Source organism: Myripristis murdjan, chromosome 3 (genome assembly GCF_902150065.1).
Source record: "Myripristis murdjan chromosome 3, fMyrMur1.1, whole genome shotgun sequence".
Lineage (NCBI taxonomy): Eukaryota > Metazoa > Chordata > Actinopteri > Holocentriformes > Holocentridae > Myripristis > Myripristis murdjan.
Genome location: NC_043982.1, coordinates 19,232,302 through 19,256,141, shown reverse-complemented (window position 1 = coordinate 19,256,141; position 23,840 = coordinate 19,232,302). Strand labels below are relative to the sequence as shown.

The 23,840-nt window shown below is 41.9% G+C and overlaps 1 protein-coding gene across 1 annotated transcript in view; it reads right to left on the bottom strand.

The window, feature by feature from the left end:
* Positions 1 to 23,840, bottom strand: part of thsd4 (thrombospondin type 1 domain containing 4) — a 58,486-nt gene that overhangs the window by 16,606 nt on the left and 18,040 nt on the right. The window lies entirely within an intron of this gene.

Here is a 23,840-nt window from a genome sequence, read left to right as displayed (position 1 = left end):
CTGTACTAGAGCAGCAGTAAGCCAGCTGCAGGCCAGGGGAAAGAGAAAGTGATGGAGAGAGTGAGAGATAAACAGAGAGACAGAAAGTAGGGAAGATTCAAAGAGGAAGACAGGGATAAGGAAATCGAAGAAGGCAGAGATGAACAAACAAAAAAGGGAGAGATGGAGAGAGGGAAGGTGGGTGACAGGGTGCAAAGGAAAGGAGAGGGGAATAGTAGGAGAAATAGAGGGAGTAACTGGAAAGAAATGGAGAGAGAGTAATAGAAGGAGTGATACAGAGGGTAATAGAGGAAGAGGTAGACAGATACAGAGAGTAATAGAGGAAAGACAGGACAAGATAGGCAAGGGTGGACTGAGGCAGTTGGGGTGGACTCAGGAGAGAAGAGTCTGGCTCTCATACACCCATAGCAGCTCACTCTGTATCAGGCCAAAACTCTGTCGCGGCCAAAGCAAACATGGAGCGCCTTCTTCTACACAGGAAATAAGTGATGAGAGAAAGGAACAGCAAACTAAGAGGGCTGAAAAAAAAAAGACAAAACTGGCAAATGCCTCTCTAGCCAATGTGGAATTATGCTACAGGACAGCATGAGGTTGGATAAAGCCTGGATAAAATCACAAAACATAACACAATACAGGCACATTCAGGGAGGCATCACTCTCTCAGTCAAAGCAAGATGTTCCACGGCTTCATGGTTTTGCTTTATTGGCCAATCAAGATAACTACACATCTCTACGCATTGCTGGCATAATGTTAGTACATGCATTTTAATGCATGGTTAAACACGTTTAACACGATAATATTTTGAGTAACAACAGTAAATCCACCACAGAACATAGGCAAAAAAGCTTGCTGCTCATGGCAGTGGAGGAAGCCTGTCAGTTTGCGTCTCCTCTTTCGCCATAAATCCTTTTGACCTAAAACAACACAATTATTGCTGCTAGTGAAGTCAGCATTTGCCTGAGAAAACGTAAAATGTTCCTCTCATAAACATTACTTGACAAGCTGAGAGGTTATCTATGGTCATTTGGCTGGAAAATATCTGAATAAAAAATATTAGTGTAGGGAGTGGAGAATGGTAGTGTAAGTCATTAACAGAAATGTGAATCATCAACATAATATCAAATGACTGTGGACCTCAGGGAAAAGTGCACAGGATTTTCATTCTTCTGATATGGGAAGAGCCAAGAGGCTCCAGCACCTACAGGGCAGGAAGCATTAGAGAGTTAAGGGACTACTTGATATGTAGTGATTTGGACAGTTGCACCATTTAAATCACCAAACTGTCAAGACAAACTTTTCAGCTTCGCAGTAGCGTGCTGCACAAAACACCAACGTCCTAATCCGTCCCTGAATAATCCCCCAAACAGTCACATCTGCCCTCCTGGCTGTCCCTGATAAATGTGACCTTTACTGTGAACCCGTCAAAACGAGGTGTCGTTGGTGTTAGGACACATGAACATAGCCACAGCTTGGCGAGACTCTTAGCAACTCTTCCCAGAGGAACTTGAAGAGAAATGTCAGCGTAGATGATGAATGAGGAGGGTTTGGAGCTTTGGTCTTGCTTCTGACTTTCAAGGCATCCATGTATTTTTTAATAGTTAATTTAGTCAGAGTCTACATTTTTTCACTTTTTCTCTGTGGGTGGCTTGTGCCATCTGGTGAGGGGAAAATACCCTGTTTTCAGCAGAACTATAATGGGATTTTTAAAATGTCACTAAAGCCCACCTTCATCTGGAAATGGTTAGATGTGTCAGGACGGTAGAGTCGACTCCCAGTCAACTGGGGAACACTGAAAACAACATTAATCTTAAAGTAAATCCTGATGGTATTTTCCCACAAAATGCAGCTAGATTGAACTTGTCAAATGAAGTAACAAAACTGAACTCGCACAAATATTGCCAAAGGCACTTGTCGCTGTGGATTTCTTCTACTCCCAAAAAACATTAGCAGACACTAAAGCCCTCAGAGATGGTTAAATGGTTAAAGTTCCTCATTAATAAAACTACATGTTTAGCCCCACTAGCCTAGAGGTCAAATGCCAGCAGCACTTTGTCCTCACCCGTCTTTCCTTCTCAGCTTTCTTACTGTCTGAATAAAGAAAATAAACATGGGGGGGGGGGGGGTGTAAGCACTAAATTGCTTTTATGAATCACTTTAAATGCTAAGAATAGTAAATGTACAGGAATCTATATTGGAGACACTGACAAAAAAGGTCCAGTATGGCACAGTGAAATCAATGTATTAAAAAGTCACATAATGAATACAGAATCTTTCAGCAACTGGATTCTTGTATAGACCCCTTTTTTTCAATACTTTACGCCATAAAGAAGAAATAACTGTGGATTTGCTCAGACCCCTTGATCTTCTATTAGTGAGTGGCTGTAAACAATATTCCCAGTTTTGCTGTTTTAGCAGTGTGTGCACAAAGGCGTCTCTTCTCTGAAATAAAGATTTACAAGCAGTGAGTGACTGTCGAAACCAATACCAGAGAGGTGGGCGGGAAAAGATGGGATATATCAGACGAGTTCACCGTTGCCTAACACTAAACATGCATGATGTCAAAATATACAGTTGCACGGGCACTCTGTCACTAAATCCCTTCCTGACAGCATTGGCATTACATGCAGCTGCTTTGCAATAATAGCACTTTTAACTAGGTGGGGGGCCTGATTTGTGAGTCCACATGAAGAATGCAAATATGAATAAAACTTGAGTGGTCAGAATGACTTCATGCTTAAATTAATAGGAATGTTGGATATAGCATACTGTCTTTTAAATCCATCCCCCGTCTAGTATAGTCTATTAAGTTCAAGATTTGGTGGAAAAACAAGCTCTACTTGACACTGGGACTTCTCAAAGCAGAACTTTGTGGTTGAACAGAATGTGTTTATGTGTATATGTATTTGTGTGTGTATGTATCATTATCTCATTGTGATTTTTTTGTCAGACAGTGTCCAAAAAAATCCTGAGTTTTTTTGTTTTTTTTTTTTTACATAGGAAGGTCCATTCCCAGGCCATTTTTGGCTTTAGGGTGTTGAGACAGAATGATCCACTACTAACAGAGAGATCAAGTCCAAGACAGACAGGGTGACAGACAGGAGCAGATGCAGGCTGCTGGACCAGACAGAAACACTGTATCAGCAGCATCCAGATGTACAGGGCAGCTGTTTCAGGCAGCCATACAGACAAACTACACACCAAGACATAAACCATGCACAGCATTTGTTGGACATGGCTTGAGTCCAAACTTAATCTTTCTTGCCACAAATCATTTTATTGTATAAATTTTGTGTATATGTATCACAGTAATGCATTTCACTGAAGGGCAAGTTCACGACTTTGGAGCCTAGGCCCTATTTACAGATTATCTGGCATTATCTTCAGATGTAGAAAGCATCATTTCACCAGTCGCTTCAGTATTGATCCTGTTATTGATGTGCTGCAGAGTCCCGCTTAATGGGACAACTGAACATGGATTTGAAAAAATAAGATAAAGTTCCCTTTCTTTTCTTTTTTTAAGATTATTTTTGGCACTTTTGCTTTATTTGATAGTAACAGTAGAAAGAGACAGGAAAGGCAGGGCAGAGAGAGGGGATGACATGCAGCAAAGGGCCCAGGCCACTGCAGTAAGGACTCGGCCTTGATGCTTGGTATGCCCTCTAATGTTGGTTTTCCGACAAGGGAAGCCTGATGTATACTCTCAGAATGTCCTCCTGAAAAAAGAGTTCGCAAACTCATCATTAAATCAACACAACTGCTCTGTTTGGAACAGAACTACATTTCACAAACCAACATCTACCTTTCAAATTCTGTGAGTCTTTTACAGAAGCAGCAAAAAAAGTCCCAAAAGAATACTACTGTCAAAGCTCATACCTATTGACAAAATGCCAGTAAGAGTCTACACCGATCTTACTGTTTCGGAAAAGCAACATTATCTTAGTTTTTCAAACCCATTTACGATTGCTCCATTGATCACTATTGCAGCCGAGCGGGAGCCTGCAGAACATGGATATCAGGCTCAATACAGAAGCAACTGGTGAAATGATGATCTCCACATCTGAGGATGATGCCAATGTCTGGAAATAGCCTAGTTTCCTATTTTGGCCTTGTTGCCAAAATAGCAAACTTGCCATTTAACCTTGAGAGCCCATCATAACTCAAACTACTAGCCTGGATTTGATCAATTTCATAAACATCATCTTTTTTGGGCATTTCTGCTTTATTACACAGTCACAGTGGAGAGAGACAGGAAAGACACGGTAGAAAAAGGGAATGACATGCAGCAAAGGGCCTGGGCTGGATTAAAACCCAGGTTACATCTTTAAGCCTCAAAATATATGGAAATCTCATGTTTACTGGCCACATACTGTCACTCCCAACCTTAGACAATAATTCACAGTAAATCCAGTAAATCACTATATAAACAAAGTTAGTAGTAGCATGACTTTGCTTCAATTTAGGACGCCATATTGTGGCTTTGACTAGACCAGCTCTGCCTGGGCAGGAGGTTTTGTGACATAGCACCTCTCTCCCATGTCCCACCTGGCTCTGTCCAGACCAGGGTTCCCACGGTAGGTTGCAATGCAGGCTGATCAGTGCCAAGGCCAGGCTGGCAGACATAAAGAGGATTTCAACGGCAGCAGAATGTAAGAAGTCAGCGTGAACAACCAAAGCATCAGCTGGAAACTTGTCTAAGTGACCTCAGCGCTCTCCATGAGGCAATTTGTGTCCCAGAAGCTTTTGATGACACGTTCAGTTACAGTTATGACTCTTAAGCCTCACAAGCCTGACAGCCTTGCCCAGAACAGATCACATGATTGTCCGAAGGCTGCAAAAAAACAATATAATGGAAAAGATTATGAATAAGATGTTTCATTTACCTAGATATGGTACAGTGGTTACAGGACCATACTAGTGATTTTTTTAATGTTGGGCCAGTTTAATAAAATCTCTCCACATTTTATATTGCAACAAACCATTTTGCAAATCATACAGGGTACTAAAGATTTCACAACATATAACCAAAATCCCTTGATTTGTAAATACGAATTTTTGGTTGAAACACATACCGTATACTGTTGTGCTTCTGTGGCCAAGGAAGGAACCAAGGAATTGATACTTCAGGGTGTAGAGCCAGAGTTTACTCACAGACCATTCCCAGCAGAGGGACCAGTTCACCCTGCACAATTTGAAGTCATTAAAATACAGCCGTGCTGCTGCCTTTACGGAAACTAATGGGGATGACTTTATTAAGGTAATAGAATACTGGTGTGAAGAAAGTTTGAAGTCTCCTTAGCTTCAATTTTATATCTCAGTGGAATGAATGGAAAGCAATGGCTGGATAAAAGGGAGGAAAACATCAGAGTTCCAAATATGACTGCTCGCTTTGGGAAAAGATTAGCGTAAGTGTGAAGTTTATACATTTTGTAGATATTATGCAAAACAGGCAGAATCACTGGTACGATCCTTTAACTCTGTCCTGATCCATAGGCATCCCTGCAGTCTGAGGCTCAAATCCCACCAGAACCTTTGTTGTTTTCCTCTCAATATCATATTTCCTGAATAAAAAAAATCAAACCAAGAAAAAAAAACAATACAAAATACCAATACAACATTTTCACACTATAGAACTGGGCTATAGAACTGCAATAGTGAAGCTGAATGATACTATCAGGAAGAAACTGAATAAATAAGACACAAGAAATGACATGTTATTTGTTAGGCATACTGACAGACTTGTACAACCTGCTCTAGAGAAAGCCTGCAGGAGCACAACTGTTCATGAGATATCTTTTGGATATCTTTCATGTTCCAACTATAAAAATGCACTCTGAGATTAAAGTAGCGCACCATTTTAAAACACATTTATGAGGACCAGCTAAAAGGGGATTGTTTGGTGAACATTGCGGGAATGTCTTCAACACTTTGCATGTAGTAAAGCTGGTAGAGCTCTTTGGGAAATCTGCCATTGCTGTTATCAAGACTTGGCCAGCTGTGACACACCAGCTCATCTGGAAATATAATATCACCATGACTGGGTTTCCAGGTTGAGAATGCTGAGGCAACATCATCCCAAAGCAGAAGAATTTATAGTGGAGGTGACCTCAAGGCATGATGGTCTCAGTGTGGAAATGATATTACTCAGATCTCACATCTGATATATAGATAGACAGATAGACAGACAGATAGACAGACAGACAGGCAGGCAGGCAGACAGACAGACAGACAGACAGACAGACAGACAGACAGATATAGATAGATAGATAGATAGATAGATAGATAGATAGATAGAAATCATTGTCTAGTAAACAGAGATCTTGGCACATTGCTCCTAAGAGGGAGCGATGTGCTCACAGATCCTCTCACAGACACAACACACTGCTCCATATTTTCAGTGGTGCCGCTGAAAAATTATTGTCAGTCAAAACATTTTAAATCAAGAGAAATGCAACATGTTACGCCTCATCAGCTGGAACAAATTAAACTTGCTGTGCTTTAGTCTCCTAAAATGCCAGAAAAATCAAGCCCAATAAAACATGCTGTCCAAAGGTAGTTTGTCTGGCAAGGTTGGAAACAGATTATATCATACAGTTTCTGATCTTTTTGGGATTTTCTTGCATCACCGTAATATGCTCTGTTTAATAAATGGGATAAAAATCAGTTTACCAGACAGTTTAGCAGACATTTCAGGAAAACCTGAAATGACTTTCCACATATTACTCTCGTTCTCTTATTTTGGATTCATCTTATTGGTGGTGAAACTTAAGGAAGCCTCTATTTAATGGATTACCATGTGCATTCTAGCAGACAAAAGATGAGAAATATTTCCAAAGTGGAACCACTGATACACCCTATGACTGCAGGTCCTTTCACCTCCCCACATAATTTCTGATCAGGACTTGTTTGCTTATCAAATTAGGTTGTCATCGATGAACAAACGCTCTGTCTCTGAGGCCTGTGACTCAGTGTCAGGATGGGAACAAACCTGGGTTAAATAGTCATTGGGCGGGCTGACAAATGAGAACAAACTGTGTTACATTGTGTCACCAAGAAATCTGCTAGAACGATTTTTCAATAGTTTCCTGTGACTGTCTAAACTTTCTGCCACTCACTGTTTTGCTTCCTCACCCCTGAATGGCACCTAAATGAGCCAAAACTAATAATATTTCACCCAGGTTTGGAGGTGACGGCGCCATCTGTATGCCTTGACTGTGGCCAACCTTCGCTATAAGTCAGTTGTTCCACTACATTAATTTCATATTATTTTCCTCTGCTTCCTTTCCTCTGCAAAACTACAGACGGAGGCACTCCTGTAAAAGGAAGTAGGTTCACTATAAATAGTGCAAGTGGCTAGTAGTAAATAGTACTAGTAATCATAATACTTGGAAAAGGAGAAGGAAGAGTTATAGTAGTAGCTGTAGTATTACAGCAGTAGTCACAGTTACAGCAAGTGTGGTACTTGCTGGTATCTCAAGGAAATTGAATCAGGTCAACTGGACTTAGTTATATGTCATAGAAGACATTTCACCCCTTATCCAAGTGGCTTCATCAGTTCATGCTGTTCACTAGACTAGACTGGTTAGTGTAGTCTTGTGAACAGCATGCTGATAGCAAAGTCCATTATACTAACAATCCACAATTACAAGCCCTGTACTCAAGTCCTGTTCATATAATGTCAATGTACTAAAAACAGGATCCTGTTCCAGTATTATGGTTCAAGAAGACAATCGCTAATTCAGTGAGGGAAGTCTGCTGATCTCACTAATCCACAGGAATGGCCTGTTCAACAGACATTAAGATACAGCCAATGTGACTGTGTGTGTGTGTGTGTGTGTATACCCACTTGTGTGAGAGCATCTGTCTGCTTGTGTAGTGTGTAAGCGTGCATTTGCCCAAGTGCCTGCCTGCCTGAGTGTGTGTATGCGCGTGTATCTTGCACACTCCTGTATACAAGATGTGTGTGTGTGTGTGTGTGTGTTTGTGTACTGTACATATGGTGGTGTTTGTCCACCACCTGTTTACAAGGCTGTGTTTATGCACGCTTCTCATGTGGTATTTTCTTCTCTTGCTGCTTCTGCTGCTGAGTGCGTGTGTGTAAGTGTCTATATGGACCTATATGCATGCTAGCTTGTGAGTGTGTGTGTGTGAGTGTGTGTACTAAAATGAGGTCACATCATCACATAGTGTATCATATGATGATCCATCCCCTCTAGTCCATATGCACTGTACATTTCGGTCGCCACAGCTACCAGCATCTGCCTCCCACATGCTAGGATGCTGCGGATCTTTAACTGGTTTTGATCCCAACTGGTTTTAATGAGCAGGAGCAAACAACGCTGCCTTTACCACAGTCCGCCGTCAAAACACATTTGTGGAAGCAAAACTGGGAGCAGTGTGACATTCTCTGTAATAAACTTACTGAACCAATTACAGATCCAAGGGCTTGGTTCCCTGATGGATTGCCTTTTGCTACTATATGTGCAATAAACACCACATGCACAAAATACTAGGAACACTCTTTTCATAAAGTGCACTGAGGAGATGAATCCAGGTAAAATCCCTTCTTGGATTTTCTTATTTAATCGATAAAACCATAAAGGAGGAGATCAAAATCAAGAGAAGCAGTCAAGTTAGAAAGCATTATTTTTTTTCTTTTTCTTTTTTTTTGATTAGAGACAACTGAGAAGTGGATTGCGCAAAAAGGGGCTGCAACTCGTCAGGAAGATGTCTCTGATAATTTGTGCATCCAGTTATTTATAGCATTTGCATTTTTCTGCTCAACTTATGTTATCGTAGTCCATATGTCATAGAACACAGCGCACTTTTTGTGTGCGATGCTTTCAAGTTTCAAGTTTTCATTGAAGAACTGTAAAAAAATCTGATCCCTCTCAAGCAGGTGAACTTGATGAAGCATTTTAATAAATAAGTAAGTATTCAAATGGACCGTCACACACGAAACATAACATGTGCCATTTGAGACATGTTTTGTGTGGGTGACCTGCAGAGGAAATACTCAAACAGTGTTACTACATGTATGCAGAAAACGTGAGTTAAAGTATAGCTGAGGCCTAGCAGACGTGTTCAATTTGTTCTTTTCCCTCATACTTCACTTCTGGCGCTGGTATCATGGACGAGAAGGCTAACCATAGCTTGTAACCACAAATAGGAACACAAGGTTCTGGTGTTTCTGGATAGTAATAACTCAGCTTTCCTCTGTCCGCAACACAGCATTTCCTGAAATCAATAACAACATCTGTCAAACCAACGTGAGTAAGCACAACAAGGCGAGATGATTTAACTATGAGGGGATGATCGAGGCAGAAAACTAGCCTTTTCCACCAACAGCGGTTGGAGGTTTCATAATTTCACAAGCCACTTTCACCAGTCAAATAAACAGAAACAGCTATGTTTTGCAACCCGCTTAAGTGTTTGGTAGCATAAACAACTTTACAAAGCACACATTAAATTTTGCGCATTCAGCTGGTAGCTGGTGGTGCTAATGCCCTCACTTAAATCTCATTGGATAATCTCAATGGCAAATCAACAAGGTCCTATTAGATGGAGATGCTATCGGACCCTTCATCATTCCTAAATAACATTTAAATATGCCTATTCCAACCACTAAATATTTACACTGAAGGAATAAAATCTGTGGCATTCTGAATTTTCCCACTAAGAACTTAAAATCCCCCTTGTCCTCCGATGTTGTGCTATCAGTAATTTTGCAGGACTAGGTGTTAAATGTTATGCACGTCATCTTGCAGAAAAAATCTTCACATCTATACTCAGCTAGCTGCAAGAGTGGGTTTTTATGGGCAGGCAGCACAGCAGAGAGACACAGGCATGAGTGGAGACCCTTGATCCCAACAGTAAAGAGAGGCCTCATCCACACCTCAAAATGCTGTCACAGCCCGGGGCCAAGGGCACAGCGTCTCCATAAAAGACCAGTGCTTGTAAAGCTCTCCGAAATAGCACCGAGCATGTTGATTCTACTGCCATTAAAACGCATAGAGTTTCTCCTGACATCACTGTTCTGAATTGGATGGACTGTTTTGGGCACAGAGCAACACGGTCTCTGGTGAGCACCGGCAGCATTAACACTGCTAGGTTTAGAGCTTTGATTCCCACTAGAGGTACCTAGGCTAAAAAAAATAAGTACTCGTGGAACTGTAGGATCTTTTGTATGAGAACATCTACTAAATGGCATTAGGCATCGTATAGTAAATGTAATCAGTGCAACAGTCTGTGGAGTGTCAAAATGAACAGTGCCACCAGCATTATGAGACTTATCCTGACAGGAGGCATGCTAGTTGTGGTCATGGCATAACTTTGGGATAGGTGCCAGCTACATTGCTATACAACAGGTTGTTATTCTAATAAAATCCTAAATAGACTTCTGATGACAGTTATTGTAAGCCCATAATATTCATATAAAATAGGCAAGACATAAAACATTCATTCGCATAGCAGGTCAAGCCAGCAGGGTCAGACGTCCCATTAGTCTATTGCTGTTGACACTGATGGTGAGGTTGCACATCACTAGGTGTAATGTTGTGGATGTTATCTAAATCATAGGGCAGCATGTCAGGTTATTATAGGTGCAGTTCAGGTGAGCACTGCTCTGGGTTGGGAGTAAGTGTCTGTATGGGTGTATGAGTGGATTTATAGGATGCCAGAATTTACTGTCATGCTTTATGGAGGTGCCACTGACTTCAATCCAATTATTCAATCCAATATTTGAGATAAAAGGAGCCCACTTGATAACCCCATCCACATATCTCTCACCTCTAATTAGCCCCATTTTCCTTTTAACTGCCACACTCAGATATTTATTCAAAAACAACAACAACAACAACAACAACAACAACAACTAGGCAGCCATATACTATAGAGAGTCATATAAAATAGGTGCAGAGATATTTTATTAAAATGGGTGCACACCTTCACACATCACAAACTTGCAGTAACAACCTCAGGCACCTCAGACCAGCCCCATTAATCATCAGCAAACGCTGATGAGCTGCAACCAGCTGAGCCGAGCTACAGGCAGCGACAGGCTAATTCAGGCTCTCAGTCTATCCTAACATGAGTTCCTGATGTATTCCAAGTACATCTTTATAGTCCCATGACAGGCCTGACTCACTGAGTCTTCCACTCAGAGGGAAAGCTAATCCCACAAGCAGCCTGTGAATGTGCTGTGGAAAAATAAACAGCCTAGAGAGCAAGCAGAGCCACTGTGAAAATGTCCATACTGTAAATACCTCCGCTGAGTAGCTGGACCACAGGATCATGGGGCTCCACTGACAGTCCAAGTTATGGAGTGATGCTGTCCAGTGCTAGTCAAGTCACTAGAAACTGAAGCATGGTTGTAAAAAAAAAAAAAAAAAAAAGGAACAGCCTTACTAGCATTTACCGTCACTCGCTGTAGACACATGAGTCAGAGGATTTTGATCTCCAAGCACAATAAAATGCACAGGGATTTGTCCTGGTAGCAATGGTGCAGAGACATATCAACAATGTCCAAGGAGGTACAGTACATGGTGCAACAGCTACAGGGCTTCATTTACAGTGCTAAGGGGCACCACAGGGAAAAAAAAAAAAAAAAAAAAAAAAAAAACTTTCATCATCAAACAACTCCTATCTCACTGCTTGTATACATGGAGCATGTAGCATCAGTGGGACTGCCTGGTCTCTGTCAGGTTCCTCCAGGACCATAAGAAGGTGAACTGGGTCCTACCTGTGACCACGGCTTCCCCTGGGCCCGCATGTGGAGGCAGATGAGAAGCAGAAGAACCAGTCCTGACAGCATTCTCTCATGTGGCCAGAGAGACAGCACATTCAGTCATTCAAACTTCCACACAAGAACAGTGGCTGCTCCTTGCTGCTGCTCCTTTGCCTCTGTAGCACTGAGAATGCCAAAGAAACCTCTCACTACGGAGCTGATCTCTACAAGCTACCCTTGTAAACTGAGCTGGGGGAGGCGCAGCTAGGGGAGTTAGGGGTGCTGGGGCTTTTTTAGAGGAGGGAGTGTGTGAGGTACAAAATGAGTAAGAGGACAGAGAGGGTGGGAAGGAAAAGAGGGAGAGAGGAGAGTGTGGCAACAACTGCTGACAGTGATTTGGAAGTCAGAGAGGAAGTTTTGGGGAATAGTTTCACCATGACAAAGAGAAAGTACGAGTAGGAAGGAAATTCTGGCAGAGCTAAAATGAGTGTATAAGCAAAACCAACAGATTTAGAAAGTACGGAAATAATATGCAGGTGGGCATGGGCATCTAGTAGGGAATTGAAGGGTATTTCAAAAGCATCCCAGAAGAATCATTTACAATAATTTTACCATAATTTACAACACAATCCAGAAAAGGGAGCAAAATAGTAACACTCAGGTCTCATGAACACTGTGATGCTGAAATAGCTCCCACTGAAAAACATATTTTCACATTCTCAATGTGCAGAAACCACAACTCTGAAACAATACGATCCCTTTGCAATTTTTCTTCCATGAGCACCCTCAAGCACTTAATTACAAGCCACGTCGCAAAGCTGGAAGCACAACTGCTAGAGCCAAAAAGGACTCAACTCATATGGTTTTCCTATTGCGCCACCATTGTTTCCACGACATTAAACTCTAATTCACCAGGACACACTGAGGTAAGAAGCACACTCTTCATCCTCGTATCTGACAGTTGGTTTTCTCATAAAATTATATGGCCAGGCTGAGCACATCAGGGGCACTGCGGCTGGACCTGTTTGCGCACAAAGACAGCCCTGCAACCGTGGGCCTGGAATAACCATGAGATAATTGAAAACCTTCCCAATTTGAAGCCGCACTTGGAGACCGCAACAGGCGTATGCTGAAAAGTCTACTGTGTGCATTAAAAGATGTCTTCTCGGATGCTCCAAGGACCCATGCGTGTATGGTGGGAATACAAGGAAAGATGGAGTGAGGAGAGTGTGTGTGACACCTTTCAAAATATTTACAGACCATGCTGGTTACATAATGAAGCCATTATACATCCAGCGCCTATGCAAACAATGGCTATAATGAGATGTATTTGTCAAAAAGTATTGTGTAAACCACTGAACCATGCATGGCCCTGTTCAAACCCTGCAAAAACAGGCACACTAAGAAGAACAATGCTACCGAGGCTTTCCTTTAATTTCCAGGAAATGATACTTCTCAAGCAAGAATATATAATTGTTCAATAAAATATTAACATCATCATATAATATACACTCATCTAAAAAAGCTTGATAGTATTTAGTAAAAGGCAAAATTCACATTATTCCAGCACTCTTACTAAGCAGAGTATCTTGTGATGTTACAATATACTTGGCCTGATCCCTAAGTTGTCCAGTGGGGTTGAGGTCTGGTATCTGCAGAGGGAAAGCCTTTTCCTTGTACTTCAAGTAGGCCTGGCATGTCTTCAGTGCATGTTTGGGGTCATTGTTCTGGTGGAAAATCAATTCTCTCTCACACAACTTTAAAGCAGTACTTTGGATTCTAACCAATATAGTGGCATGTGCTAGGAATATGGGAAGCGGAGCCCCACTACATCCACGATTTTGGAAACCAGCTGGCGAAAGAGGAGCCCTGTCTCCTAAAAATTATGTTCTCATACAACTAAACTGCATTCTCAATTGTGTTTTCGAGAGGAACTTATTTTGTTGCGGATAACGATTGTTTGCTGGGTATCACAAGAACGTTTGGGATCCCTTAATCTGAACTCTTTTAACCTGACGACCTGAGTTTGAGTCCACTGCAAAGCAACAGAGGTGTTCACATACTCTACTTTACAATAACCAAGTGTTTTTTATACCCAAACCTAACCTTTCCCTAACCGTAAAAAAGTACTTTTGGTGACTAAAATAATGCAACTGGCTAAAATGCTGCCTAACATGATAGACAAGATAGAGTATGTTAGATTAGAAACATGTCTGTGATACGTCAGAAATAAACATAATCCACAACACAAATACGTTTCCCTTGAGATGTGATAAAGAGTGCAGTTTAGCTGTATGGCAACAAAACAAAGTTGAGAACTGAATGCGCAAAGTCAAAGAAAAACAAATGTGTGTTGTTGTGCACCCCTCATGTATTATGGCATTGTGACATTTATCCCCACAGCTGAATATTTGCATCACTGTGCTGAAGTGTAAGCTTAAGTTATAGTTACATTAGCCTCTCTGATTACAACCATAAAGTTCAAACTTTGTTTCATTCATCATGAAATTTCAGCATTGTTCCACACATGGGCTTGTTTTGGAGAAGTGGAGAAGTAAGTGCTTCAGAAACTACGACTCAGGGTCGTTCTTTAACTGTTTTAAAGTGGGCACATTGTTTGCACACATAGCTTTGTATCATGCATGCTGATGCTGTTCTATTTCATGAAGATGTTAGCTCTGATGTTCACATGGTGAGCTCACTTTACGTCTGCCTGGTCTGACTTTGGATGAAAACAAGTTATTTTGTGAAAATGTCTCCAGTGTGTGCTGCACTTCCTCTTGCACTGTGGTACTGGGATAGTTTTTTCATCATTCAAGAAAACTATTTAGCCACAAACTGCCTCTCTGAGCTTTTTTGGCATTGTGATGAACTGGAAAATATTTTTCAATGGATTTCCACTCTCAAAGTTTCTACCAACACTGGCAGTACTGATAATACCACAAACAAAAACAGTGTGCATTGGGAGCATGTACATGTTAATATTTGAATGAAATAAATGGTGTGACAACAATTTGGGAAAACCATATGTTATGTGAACAAGTTATTTAGATATAGTTAGCTTCATATGAACATTTCTAAAATTTAGATTTGTCTAAACAATATTTTTGAATAAGGCATATCAGATGAACACGATATTTATATTAGTCTTTGATAAATGATGAAAACAAACTGTTGGCAGTGGCGTCAGACTGCTAGACTGCACTGTATGTTTACTTTTTTTTTGTTCTTTTTTAAGTGGAGGGAGGAAGGGAGAAAAAAATAAAACACCTAAATAATATCTGCTGTGATTGTAGCCTGTGTTCACCAACCAGTATTAAACACACAGGCTTCCCTTGGACCACAGGTGCCTTGACACTGCTAACTGGGAATATAAAACTTTTTTTAAAACCCAAAACAGCTAACTTCCCTTCAGTAAAATTAACAGCTACCACCTATGAGGCTGGGGACTTCAGATTTATGCGTGCAGTTACACATTTAACAAGTCAGCTGAGTGGTTAGCCAAATATTTGCTTGGTAATAGTATGCATGTTGGTACCATACTAAATAAATCACATGGAGTTTTCTGTGAAGCTGTTTCACAGAGCAAGCAGAGGCACTGAGTGCAGAGAAAGTAGCAAGAAACAAAACGTCTCCACACCTGCACTGGGCTTGGCTTCTGCTGGCATGTCTCCTCACTGACACGCTCTCTCTCTCTCTCTCTCTCTCTCTCTCCCTCTCTCTCTCTCTCTCGCTCCTCTCTCTCTCTCTCTCTCTCTCTCCCTCTCTCTCTCTCTCTCGCTCCTCTCTCTCTCTCTCTCTCTCTCTCTCTCTCTCTCTCTCTCTCTCACACACACACACACACACACACACAAATAATTCCAACCTGACTGGGTTGATCCCAGCAGCAGTATATGCTTGTCTCAAAAGATTAAGCCAAGCATGTTTAGGACACAAGACAAAGTGCACTGAAATTGTCAGTGGCTTATTAAGTCTGTTTTGTTGTCATGATTACCCCCTGCCTGATTCCCCCACCACACCCATACACACGCATACACACACACACACATATTGAGAAACACAGACAGATACCTAGAAACAGTATAGACAGTAAGTGGCAACAATTTCCGCACTCCACACAGCCCAGCTGCAGATGTGTAGGAGGGGAACAGCTCTTTTCAACAGCCCATCATTTACAGGCAAGTTACAGGCATCATCTGCTGCTCCCCTGATCGGCCTCTGATCTGGACAGATCTCATTATGGACAAATAGCGCCTAGAGGTCGGGTGGGGCCAGACTGAGTCTCCACTACGCCCTGGGGTCTTTGTTTCCTTCAACATGTGGGTCAGCTCTGCAGCAACCTCAGTTCCAGGCGCCTGATTCCTCCTGTCTCCAACCCACACACATCTGAGTCGTGCTCTACAGCAGGTGGGCTCAACGTTACTGTGCACAGTCAGGGTCTGGCAGACAGACACTCAGACAAAAGCCATATACAGCTCCCATTCTTATTCACTGTCAAATTGCCTGCCTCTCTTGACATGCACCATTTGGTGAACACTTTAATCCCAAGCTCATGAGCAGTTCCCTGCTTCATCCATTGTACTAAAAAAGGGGATGAGACCCCTTATGGCAGTGTCAGTACCTTACTCTATACATGCTCAAACTGGGGCTGGAGGATGCAAGACTTTTGAGCAGGCACGAGCGTGACATGTACAGTCATGTGCAAGATCTCTTTCTGTTTCAAAGCTTATTATCTGACATTTCCTTACATTTTCATTCAGTCTGCACTACGATGTTGACTCAACTAGATCAGTAAGAGTTAAGCAAGTTATTGAAGGGAGGGGGGGGCATGATTTTTGTGCATCTGGGATAGATATTAGCCAGCAAGGCCAGGCATGTAGGTCCCATGATTGTTTCCTTCGAGCAATGTATTTGACTGAGGAAGGCAGGAGTGGAGAGGAGGAGGGCCGGGTTAATGAATAAAGCAGGTGGGAAGGGGATTGGGGCTGGGGAGGGGAAGGGAGGGGCAAGGTGGGGCTGGGGGGAGCTGCTGTCGCTATTTGTCTTTGGCCTGCTTGGCTCATAACGCCAGCTGACAGTGAATGACAGAGTCATCCCGTGGAATAGGAATAGAGCAGTTACCGTACACCATCGGTCTCTAAGCAAGTGCCATCCTGAGCCGTGTGTATGACAGTTTACATTCCAACCGAAGCTGATGTCAGCAATTAATTCCCTGTCTCTTGCAAAAGATGTGCTAATTAGTGAAATCTGCTGCTGTGGAATGAAAGCCCGCATACACAAGGCTGTCAGTGGCACATGGGTGAAGACCACTGGCATACATCACCACTGCATGCCTCAGGGCTGGCATTATGACCAGAGAGGCTGCTAATGGTTAGCCCACACAAAAACCCCTCAGGCTATAGGAGAGCTTTGTTTGGGCTTTCATGTTGCATGCAGCTCACAAAGCATTCACACTGTGACTGCAGTTTGGTTGACGGTTCACTCTGTTCTGACCTACTGTGGGTGGTGTATTTTTGCTGCTTTGCATTGTCTTTTATAACACTATGCATGTCTGTAGCTGGTAAATGCTATTAATACATATATATATATATATATATATATATATTATCAAGCATAATTAGGAAAAAAAAGGTGGCACTCTAACAGTTCTAAAAAAAGGTCATCTGTTATTGTTGGAGTGCCACATTTTCCTAATTTGTCTTGGGGAAACAACACACTTTAGTATATTTTTTGTGGCAGAGCAGCCAGGCTGAAATTCAGTGAGGGACAGGCACACCTGTTTCCTTTTTTGTATCTTCAATTCCCATGAACCCTAACACTGAATGCAACTGTTCTGCAAATGTTTCTGATATGTTTATTCTAGTCGTCTTTCAAATAAAAGTGGAGACAAAATTGTGTAGCTTTGAATGGGTATAGTCAACCTAACCCATTTTCTCCCAGTGAGGCAGAGCTATTATACAAAGAACCAAACCATGCCAGGGAGCATGTAAATCTGATTGGCTGCTGCTGGTAATTGACTGCGAAAAGTTCAGCCATGGCCAGCTATTATTATGCAGCTGAAAACCTTGTCCACAAACAGGCCAAGTTCCCCTGGTCGCTCACTATCTTTGTCTTTCCTCTTGATGTATGTTTTCGTGCAAGTAGAATAATAGACTGCACATTCCATGACAGCCTCCTCTTTCATCAGAGAGCATGATGACATTGTGTGCAAGTTGATGTCAGACACAAAGTGTGATAGAAGCTCTGAACCACATGCCTCACAAGCAGTGTTGGAAGTAATGTGTTAATTAGATTACTTGTCTCGGTAATGCAGTAACTTTTTAACTGCATTTGAATTTTCAGTGATCAAATTACAATTACTTTTCTAATAAAAAAAAATCATGTTACTTCCCTAACTTGGGCACATTATGGCAAATTTAACATGTCAAAAATTACATCAAACAAGTGATCAGAATCCCTCTTGCCTGGTCTCATTCATTTTGTCCAGTGCAGCAGGTTGGATCAGTAAAAACTACTGAGGAGAGAGCGGTGACAGAGGTGGGCAGATTGTCAGGGAGATCATCCAAGACCCATCCAGACACCACGAAAATCCTCCGTCTCCTTCTGATCAAGTTGTTAGATTTTGAAAGGCATGGATTCTCAGCAGGGAGAAAATAATACATGAGCCGAGGTGAGCCTGGCGGAGGTTTGTCCCGGCCAGTCTGTCTTCTCTTTGTCATTTTAAACAGCCACACAGTAAAACACTGAAACTACTCACCACTTTGGATAATGTAACTTCATAAACTGAACTCAATTCCAAGTAAGTCTGACACTTTTTAGAGAGAGAAATTAGTAAAGTACTGTGATTACAATTTGTATAAAGTAATGAGAAACTTAATTACTTTCTTTAAGAAACTTCCCGAACACTGCTTACAAGTGACTATTGGGAGACTTGGGACTGTGACTGGCTAACAACTGACTGAGAAAGTTAGAAACAGACCAGATAAGCTCCATGTTATCTCATTTTAGTCAGTGTGTTTGGCTTTCTTTATACACCTGCTAACAGCCTTTTGTTGATGAAGCTGTTAGAAGCCATCAGATAAGAGTCTAATTTACGATGGGGCTCGACCCTGCGCAGCAGGCCACCTACAGCACTGACACACTCGCTTAGTCACAGACACATACAGTTACAAACACACACACAGTATACTGTGTATACAGTACACAAGTATACTCACATGCAAACACGTGCTCACACACAAACACACATGAACACATTTTTAGAAATAGGCATGTCCTACTGACAGTATGTATACACATCACATCAGATATGGTGATGGATATGGTAAGTGGCCGGTGTACAAGCTCTTTAACCTTTTCACACATACTCCCAAACACACGCATTTATAAGCACATGTGCAAGTGTGAATGCTGGAGCACACACATAAACACACACACACACACACACACACACACACACACACACGCTCACACCTTGTCTTTCTTCTCTTATCTTACTCTCAAATGACCGTAAATTCCAGGCGCCCACTGAGTGGTGACCACACATCGAGAACCCCAGACCTCTGGCATTCCAAGCAAACCACTGAGGTGTAAAATGTGCTCAACCATCTTCAACTGACAGCCACCCAGATAGCAGCCAATCACTGTCAACAACCGTCTGTCCGAGGAAGACCTGCGTGACCACTGAGTGCTAAAAATACAACCTTGTAGCCATATAGTATCCCCTCATAAATCTGTCCCAATGACAGGGAACTGGAGCTTACTGCATAATTCAACCTGTTGTATGTCAGCCGCCCAGCTCACCATACATACCAACAGCTACCCTCAGTCACCACCATCCATCCATCTAATCATCCATTTGTCCATCTATCTGTCTCCCTGCCCATCCACCAGTCCGATTCCCTAAAGTACTTAATGATGTACTCTGTAAATCTTATTAAAGAAAGGCAGATTCCTCCTTTCTGCTTTTGGTTTTCAAGTGTCCTAAATCTAACTTTCAACCTCTGCACATCTCCAAAACTGACTGAGGTTTACTGTTTTGTTATTGTGAGTCATACGCAGAATAATTAGACACCTCTCATTTCATTTGCATAAAGTTCTCTGTTCTCAGGGTGGAAACAAAGTTTAGGGTGCTCGCTTTGGACCTGGAACCCAGGTACAAGAACCAGGAACTCACAGAAACGTTTTGGTGGAAAAGAGGCAATAGATATAATGTTCCTAGTATAACTCAGTGAATACAACATAGCACAATCCCTGCAGGGGTTGTCTGCACTTTGGTCAGTGCTAATAAATACGATGTATGCTCTGATGGTCTTGAATGGCCAATGCATCAACCAAATGTCATATGTTATATAGTCAGTGGTCAGACTCATGAAAACTTGTGACTATGTGTGTGTGTGTGTGTGTGTGTGTGTGTGTGTGTGGTTTTAAGTGCACTGTCAAGGCCTAGACGTGTTAGTGTTCATACACTTCTAACTTGTTTCTAACTTGTTGTAACATCAATACTGATTCAAAGTGCATGTGTACAAAAAATGTCTAAACCATGCAATTTTTCTATTTATTGCTGAGCTTTTGGTATGAACAACTTTTTTCCAAGTATACTGGAACTGATGGAGGTGTTCTTTGATGGTCATTTAGTCCAAAAACTCAGCAATAAATAGGAAACTGCATAGATCTCACTGTGCAAACGTTTCCTTTTTTCTTTGCTGACACCATCACTGAGAGTGCTGGCTCAGCTACTGCGCTAAACTGCCAAAATACTGTCAGGAAATGGAAACTCTACGACAAAGAGCTGAATACTCAGTGTGTTGTGCTCCAGTCTGCTACTAGTCCCTAGAGGTAAACAAGCAGAGCGGCAGAGTGGCCTGATGTTTATAATGTCCCATGACTGGAAGGTCACAGGTGTGTGATCCTCTTAATAGCATCCATCCCAGCTGAACGGACACACAATTTGTATCCGCTTCAAGGTGTTTCCTACAGTATTCTGACCCTTCTGGTGAAATGGATACATGTATGTTTCTCAGATGCATGTGTCAAGAAATAAAATATCAATTGCTGTATAAAATACAGCAACACATTTACATAAACGGGAAGAGCTCTTCTTTAGTAGCTCAGCATCACAGGAACTGATGCCTCCTGCTGTTGAAAAAAGTTATATGTCAGCTTTTCTGCAGCCACAGGGAACAAATGTGGAGGTGTCAATCTGTGGAGACATGGGATGCTAGACAGACCCATTTCAGAGCAGTGTGGACTGCCATCATTTCCATCAACACAGACACTGAGAAGACCACACTGCTGCCATGCTGCTCAGTGCGCAGCAGCAGCTGTCAAACACAAGCACCCACGTGATTAGTCAAAATATGTGTGCCCTCAGTTTGACCTAAATCACAATATATGCAGTATGTATTCAAATTGAGTGGTAGAGTATATTATGATGCAACTTTATTTTAAACACTACACATGTACACACTACAATAACTTATTGATTTTTTTTTTTTTTTGCCTATAGCAGCAAACAAGAGTAAGAGAGAAAGAACGTTTGAAAGAGGACCTCGGGGATTGCCACAGGAAAACACAATCTTTATTCAAAGGAAATTAGCAGACCAAATGTAAAAGACAGGAGACAGGAGGGTGGAACCAACAGTATGCTGGAAACACATCAAATGGATGTCCCATTGAAAGGAGACACTTTGCTTTCTCACAGCATGAAGGAAGCAAAGTGGCCCCACTCAGAAGGTTAAACACTCCCCTGTCTCCTGAAGAAAGACTTTATGAGTGGTAGGCTGCAACCCAGCACAGGAGTGGCAGAGCAGAACAAATGTGGGCCTCCAAATCCAGTGCACTCAAGCCTACCAGGGCTAGACAGGTGAGCCAGAATCGACAAGGCCTGATGTGGGCCAGAGTGAACCTCTGAGTGCAGGGCCCATCAAGAACCAGGGAGTTCAACAGAAACTAAAACATCCAGTTGTCATCTCCTCGTTATCTTAACGTAAAAACCACCACCTTTCTAAACTGTCCTTCAGCTGGAGGCCCCTGCAACAACAAGCATCTGCCTCACTAAGTCCACTATGTCCACACTAAGTTGGGTAAATTTTAAAATGTGTATTATGTCCTCTGATTGGCCTTCCATCAACACTAAGTCAGTGTTTTCCATCGGAGAAAACCCACAAAGTGTGTAAATCTGAAAACTTCGGCCAAGCATTGCTGTGTGGAAAGGGAACACAGAGCTTTCTGAAAACAGTCATGTAGAGTTGTCATGTGATCTAAGCCAAAGTCTAATATCGAGCATGCACACAGAATGTGGTGCACACATTTTTGATAGGGGTCTTGAAGCATGTTGAGCAGACTTGACTCGGTATAATATTTGACGTCTACAGTGTATTTTTTTAAATGAAGAATTGTTAAAATTCAAGTTGCAGTGAGAAAGAGTTTTCTGCACTACCAAACCTGGAAGGATAGAGGCATGAAGGGGGAGTTGTACAATGACTACCACTCTATATTTACATTTTTGACATTTATCTGACATGCTTACTGTATCTTGTGCAACTCACAATTAACGCAGCACTGGAATAAATTTAACTTCATGGATTGCTAGAGAAGAATTAAAAATGCCTTTTTTCATAATATCATTCCAACATATTTCTTAGATGTCACCGAGGACTGTTGACATGAGTCTATAATCATCTGCAGTGGGGAATGTTAGTGAACACACTGTGAGCCTACATCTGGGCCTTTTCATGAGAGAGGCAGAGCTGAGGCATCTCCGCCAGTCTGTGCTAGGCAGACTGTACACTGTATCAGTGCACTCATCCTCCTTTTAACAAATCTGCCAGTCCATCATGCCGGGGAATGTATAAAACAAATGCAGCTGTCAGAGAAGAGGAGTGAGGAGAAGCTTGGCTGTTGTTTGATAAGTTTGGGCCTGAATTTGGCACTGAGCACTGAAGGCCAGTCAGGGAGGAAGCCAATGGCTGAGCCCTCAGCACAAGTCTGACAGCTCAGTACTGCATTGCTTACACTCAATCCATGAATTCAAACCTTGTAGAAAATGGTTAGGTCCACTACTAAATTTGACAGATGCATCATCCACCGAGTGGCACTTGCTTCAATAAGATTTCAACTTTCATAACCAGTTTGCCAGTTATTTCATCAGACTCCTCCACCAACGTACACTGAGGGGAGCAGTACTGAGCACTGCAAATCAATATTAAGAGGTGCAGTGTGTTTTTAAAACAAGCACACTGCTCGGTGGATGACAGAATGCCAATTTACCAGCGGTTCTTAGTGATTCAGAAAAAGCCTTACCTGGAAGTTGCATTCAACGAGGTATGCGTGTTTGTGAACAAGAAAAGCGACATTAAACTGCCTGATATTTGAATGCAGTTTGACATGAAATTCTCCCATACATGACAGAAAGTCTTTTGTCCAGCCTGAGGAGATCCTTACAGTTGCACACAAAGACAAGCTGTTCTGTCACACATGTGCTGCTGCTTTGGGCCAGACCACCGGCAAGCAGCTGGTGTGATGAAAGGAGGTGAACAGCTAATACAATGCTGAAGAAACAAGGGGAAAAAAATAGGGTGTCCAGTCATTGACTGTGCATTAGTGCACTTCAAATGAAAGTGTAAATGCTTCAACTGGAACTGGACTCATTCTATGCATGTTACACTTGGGAAATGTGTAATAAAGTGATGTGAACAAACTTAAAACAAAGGATCAGATAAGTCTAAACCAGTTAAGCCTGGGAAATCACTAGCAAGTAAAGCAAAAGAAGATTTTGGAGCGCCTTAATATGTTGGAAAAGTGTGAGCAACAGTAGATTCTGAAGTTTGGGATTTCTGCTTTAATTGCCATTTTAATGACAGAGTTGAATGAAGTATTATATCATCATTATCCATGAGTAATAAGAGTAGCCCCGCAAACTACCAGGTCTAGAATAGTACAAGTCCCGGCTAGATAGATTTCACCCTGTTCTGGGCCCTCCACTGCCAGCAGAGAAGTGTGTGGTCAGTGATCGCCCTTTAAAAATACACACACCCTTCTCAAATGCACTTCCTTGGCATAAAGGGAGAGAAGCTGCAGCTCAATGGAATTCCCGCCATAAAGGGAGCTTTCTTT